At 32.6% G+C, this 6188-nt stretch overlaps 1 pseudogene; it reads right to left on the bottom strand.

Moving 5' to 3' along the window:
• Positions 1–5551: 5551 nt before the first annotated feature.
• On the bottom strand, positions 5552–5670 carry LOC112470836 (annotated as a pseudogene).
• Positions 5671–6188: the final 518 nt, after the last annotated feature.

Genomic DNA, 6188 nt, shown 5'->3' with positions numbered 1-6188 from the left:
TTGGTTGTTGCCAGGAGTTAGCAGGGGAGGGTAAGGGGAGAGATAGCTTAATAAATAGAGGGTATTCTTTTGAGGTGATGAAAATGTTTTGGAACTAGATACGGGTAATGATTACACAACATTGAGTGTACTAAATACCATTGAAGTCTACACTTCTAAATGGTTATTTGTATGTTTTGTGACATTTGCCTCAATGAAACAATATGTGTGTGTGTGCGTGTATGTATGAATTAAAACAGAATTTTTCTGGTCTAAAAAAACAACTAAATTTTGGAATACCACACATGAAAATCGATCCAATTATGTGTAATAACATACTATGTTATGTAATTGGTTTTACAAGACAAAGGAAGAGTATTATTTAATAATAGATGCTAGGAATAATTAGTTTTTCATAAATGAATTTTCTTTAACTGAAGGCTATTTTAAATCTATTCTTTTTTGTTAAAGATGATATTTCTGAGAGTTTTAAGCAATATAAATAAATCTAGAGTGGCATCCTTTTATGTCTCAATAACTATAAATATATTATCTTATCTGATTCCTTAGTTGTCACCTGAAAAATCTAAAGAGTCTTCCTGATGTGTGAGAGGAGAGAAATGCTTTATACTGAGTGGAAGGATGGCCACATAAATATAACTTAAGAAGAAATGCATTTTGATGTCCTCAGCACTCTGTGGAAACGAACAATGCCTCATTCTATTACAGAGAATAATAAACATCTCTCTCTTCCTTTTGCAATGATCAAAAAAATTGGGGATTTACGTGAAAAGTGTGAGGAAACTAAAACAGTGCCTTGATTTATTTTTTAGTTTTACTCTTTCTCTAAACTCTTGGCACTAGCTAGTACAATAAGATTGTACTAGATATGGCTTCTATTTAGCAAAGGTAGTTTCTCTAAAGCTGAGATAGTCAACAGACAAAAATCAACAGCTGCATGTACTTACTTAAATTAAATAGTGAAACTTAAATAAAATTAAAAATTTGGATCTTCAGTTACACTAGCCACATTTCAAGGGCTTAGTAGCCACAGTACAACAATACAGTATAGAATATTTGCATAATCACAGAAAGTTTTGTTAGGTAATTGTGCTAGAGGTAATTTTCAAGATATGACAATAGCCAAGAAAAATTTCTCTATTAATTTAAACCCAATTATTAGTTAAATTATGTTTTATTTATACAAACTCAAATACACCTATTCAAGCATTATAAAATTTTATAACAACTATCTTACTTAAAGGGAAAATATTAAAATCATTCCCTTTGAGAAAAGAAAGGATTGATATAAAGTGACTTATTATTATAACAATAAACATTCTCTAGTTAACATTTTTGAGTCACTAACATGTAGAATAAAGCAAGAAAAAACAAATAAAGGAATTAAAAAGGGAAAAAAAACAATCAAATCATTTCACATGTACTATGATATGTATAAAAGAATATGCAAAGGGCTCTATAAATATCATTTTTATTTAAAAAGTGTGAAAAATATTGAATTAATATATTTAAAAAACGATTGTCTTTCTTTCTAAAGGAAGAAGTAGGAATTAAAATTGAAATATCTGATTTCTAATAGTATGAAAATAAAAATACCTAGGAATAAATCTAAACAAATATACACAATAATTTTATGAAAAGAAAATACAAAATTACTGAGAATCATTAAAGATCTAAATAAATGGAGGAATATACAATGTTTCTGGGCTGAAAGAATCAATGTATAAAGATGGCACTTATCCCCACATTGAGCTCTAAATACAAAGCAATCCCAACAAACATCCCAACAATTGACATGTGTGTGTATTTAAGTCAACAATCTGAATTCTAACATTTTATAGAAATGAAAAGATACATTTAATGAAGAAGGAAACAAAGAATTTATTAGTTCCAAAACTTATAAACTTATAAAATTATAGTAATTTATATGAAGTACAATTATGAAGAAACATAAATAGAAAGATATAACAGAACTAGTCCTAGAAGCTGACTGATGTAAATAGGTAAATTTGGTAAGTTTTTAACAATCTTCATTATAGAAGATTATTTCAGAATATTCACTATCTAGCCACCAAATATTTGACATACTGTTTCTCCCACCAACAAAATGTATTCACGCTGAATGTTCAGTTATATCAATGAACTCAAGCAGCATTATCTCTGGGTGAGGTAGGCTATAACTTGAATTGCAGATATGAATTCTGTTGAACTAATAGCACAAGGTATGTTCTCTATACAACTAATATACATTTGTGGTTTAAGAAAAGTCTAATAACAAAAACTGCAATTTAAGAAAGAGAAAAATATGGAAATACAAAATTCATTGGTCTGTATCAATTCTAAAACTTCATTCAGCAAACATTCCAAGACTCCCTACCCCGCTGAGATTTGTGGTTAGGAGTAACCTTTTAAGATCTAAATTCCACTTCATTTAAGGAGTATCTTAGTACATTGTGTGTGTGTCTGTGTGTGTGTGTGTGTGTGTGTGTGTGTGTGTGTGTGTGTGTGTGTGTTGCCCTGACTTCATTGTCTGTGCTATCGCCTGTCAAAAAACTGTGGAGTCTGAGATTCTACCATACTTGCAATTAAACAAGTTATCTTACTATAGCTTTATAGATGTTGGCAGAAAGCGTGAGACTCGTTGGACAGAGACAAAGAATTTTATTATTTCCAGCAATAGCACTAGCCAGAATATCTGCATGTTCATGGGCCTGTATCCTAAACTCCAGTTCCCACAGGGTAATGCAAAGAGGGCCAGATGATCCTTGAACACACTGTTGGTTACATTATAGAAGAAAAACCATGAAATTAAAGAAATAATGTCTTTTATAAAAGGCAGTAAGATTCCTGATTCAGAGGGAGACATTTGATTATGCTGGACAGTGTAGCTTCTTACCTATTTAATCTAATGACCATGCATCATTAGCCACATGTGTAGATCTAGACATTCATTTTCTCTTTGGATTTGATGCGGATTTTCTGAGCCTATCAGTTTTGTGGAAGACCAATATTCTTACCCTTGAAAAAAAATTATTCTACTGTTAAGATTCCCTGGGTATTTCAACTCATTCAGATATTTTAACCATTGATATCTGGATTTACTCTAGATTTGATATTTGCCATTATGCTGAGCTCTAATTAGCCTTTGGTGCTCATAGGTTTTCTCAATTTTATCTTTACTATTTAGGATTAATAAATAGCCACAGCCATCTTTCCAAGTTCCTAAATTCTTGACCTCTTTCTATTCTATTTATTTTTTTTCTTGAATGTGGGATATTTTAGTTTTATGCATATAGTAACCCTATCAAATGCAACCAAACAGAAGTCAATATACACGCACTATTACCAATCTGTTTTCCAACCTCTATTCCTAAAAATATAATATATATTAGGTATGTTATATATACTATGCAATATATGACCAAAATGTTACCTGGTATTTTGTGTCTCCATTCCATGGATCGCCATGTTTCCAACTCCCAATAATAAATTTCTTTCTACTTGAAACCAAGCCAATTATATGCTGTAGTTTATTATTATGATGATGATGATGATAGTACCCTAGTTCTAGGTACCAGCTTCTATAACACATTCTGTAACATTTTTGTAAGAAACAATTCTCGAAATCTCAGTTGTTTAAAGCAACAATTTCTTTCTCACATATCATATGTCTACTGGATAAGGGTGCTGTTTCTAGTAATCTCTTGGCAATCTAAGCATACAAATTAGTTATTGTTTCGAATGTTGCTGGACACTGATTAGATGAAGCAAAACTTCAGGAATGGTATAGCTCTTGAATTGGCAATTAAATATTCTAACAACCCAGGGGAGACACATTTGTTTTTCTTTTAACTCATAGTCCTAACTAGTCATGTACCTTACTCGACCACATGGGGTCAGCAAGTACAACTGGTCTATGTGTCTAGATAGTGAATATTCTGAAATAGCTGGCCAACGAAATTAATTATATTCACATTGCCCTGCAGCAGTAGTCCTCAACTCGAAGCAACTTTGCCTTTCAGGGGGTCATTTAGTAATATGTAAAAAATATTTTTGGTTGTCACAGTAAGAGAAGGCTGTCTCAAGAGCATCTAGTGAGTAGAGGCCAGGGATATTGCTAAACATCTTACAATGCACAATGCAGCTCCCACTCCAGCAAAGATTATCCAGCCCAAAATATTAATAGTGCTGAGGCTGAGAAATCCTGCCCTAGAGATCTCATCCAATTGCACTGAAATATATGTTCAAGAATGTTAATAACGTCATTGTTAATAAATAGCAAGTAAAACAAACACACCAAAAAACTGGGCACAATTTAAATACCAGTCAATAGCATAACAAACAAACAAACTAATAAATAAAACCTACAAAAGAAACCAGTTATACAGAATAATACCAATGAAGACCACAAACAGAATACTGAGCAAAAGAAACAAGTTATCTATAAACATACACAGTATATTCTACTTACATTTAAATAATAAGCAAAAGTAAAAAGATTATTTTATAAGTGGAAAATTAGAAAAAAAAATGTAGGCCATGATTAACATCAAAGTTGAGATGTTTTCACTGAGTGGAAAATAAAAAGCATGTGATGTAGGAGGATTATATGGTAGGGGGCCTTCCAAAGTTCCAGGAAATTCTGTGTCTTCATCTGGTAAGTGGTTGTGTCGTTATTCATTTAATAATGGAGGAGGAGAGACTAAATCTACTAAATCCAGTGACCTGCCCGCTTCCACATTGGGTTGGTATGTTCTGTCACTTGATCAGACTAAAGGTTTAGCTGAATTCTACTGCTGGAAGATTGTTGCTTCTGCCGCAGATGCCGATGACTATCAAGGTATGCATCACACCCAAGGCCTGAGTAGAATACTTTAACAGAGATAGAATAATGAGGCAGAGGTTTGGACATGGAGAGAGATAAGCTAAAGTGCAAGTAATTGACAATAATAGGCATTTTAGGAGTTAATCATTACTTGCCTCTTTCAGATGCGTCTCTTTCAAATGGTTCCCTGAATGATTAGAGGCAGAAGACAAGTGTGGCTGCTACAAGCTCTTCTTTTCACTCCTGTGACATGCATAATCTATACAACAGAAATCAACATGATTAAGTAGTATAGTTAAGTAGTATAGTTTTTGCTGCTTTCTATATACATAACCTAGGGAAAATTAACAACATCTAAGTCTTTATTTTACCTGTAAAAACTACACATACTAATATTCACTTATTAAGACTTTATGAGTTAATGATTAAGAAATACCTAGTATGATGCCTGGCACAAGATAATTACTTAATAAGCAGCAGCATCTGCCATTATTGTCATTAACAGTATCATTGTTATTATTAGTCATCATAGTATCTTATGGTGTTTACTAATATGTTCTCTGCAAAAGTCTGTAAAATGCTTTGGTGGACTGATCTAATATACTATGTATTTTTTTTTTTTCATTTTTTTGTTTTTTATTTTTTTATGGGCAGGGCAACCCTTGGTTGACCTCACAGATTGCAAGGATCTTGTCAGTTTACAATCCCTTATTTTGTATTTTTTTACAACTATAGCGCCTGGTCTTCTGCAGTGGTCTCTCATCCAAGTACTAACCAGGCCCGACCCTGCTTAGCTTACGAGATCAGACAGGATCGGACTTGTTCAGAGTGGCATGGCCGTAGATTATACTGTGCATTTTATCTTTATCTATTCCTTGTTATTTTTCTTTTCATCTGCACAATTGTGAAAGCAAGAGAAATAAAGAGGAAATTACACTTTTGCAGAAAACACTAGAAACAATTATTTAATTATACAAAAGTACTTTGATTCATAAACTCAGCAGTAGAAAACAATGCAGATACCACTGTACACCTATTTTAATGGACAAAATCCAGAACACTGACAACACCAAATACTGGCAAGAATGTGGAGCAATGGGAGCTCCCATTAATTGTTAATGGAAATACAAAATGGTACTGCTGCTTTGGAATACAGTTTAGAGTTGCTTACAAAACCAGTTTCTTGCCATACAATCCAGCAATCACACTCCCTGGTATTTACCAAAAAGAGTTGAAATTTTCTATCCACACAATTATCTTTTCATGGACGTTTATAGAAGCTTTATTCATAATTACCAAAACTTGGAAGCAACCAAGATTTTCTTCAGGAAGTAAATAGATAAATAAACTGTGGTACTTCGGG

This window comes from Pteropus alecto, unplaced genomic scaffold (genome assembly GCF_000325575.1).
Source record: "Pteropus alecto unplaced genomic scaffold, ASM32557v1 scaffold3, whole genome shotgun sequence".
NCBI lineage: Eukaryota > Metazoa > Chordata > Mammalia > Chiroptera > Pteropodidae > Pteropus > Pteropus alecto.
Note: the sequence above shows the minus strand (reverse complement) of the source record. Positions and strands in the feature narration are given on the sequence as shown.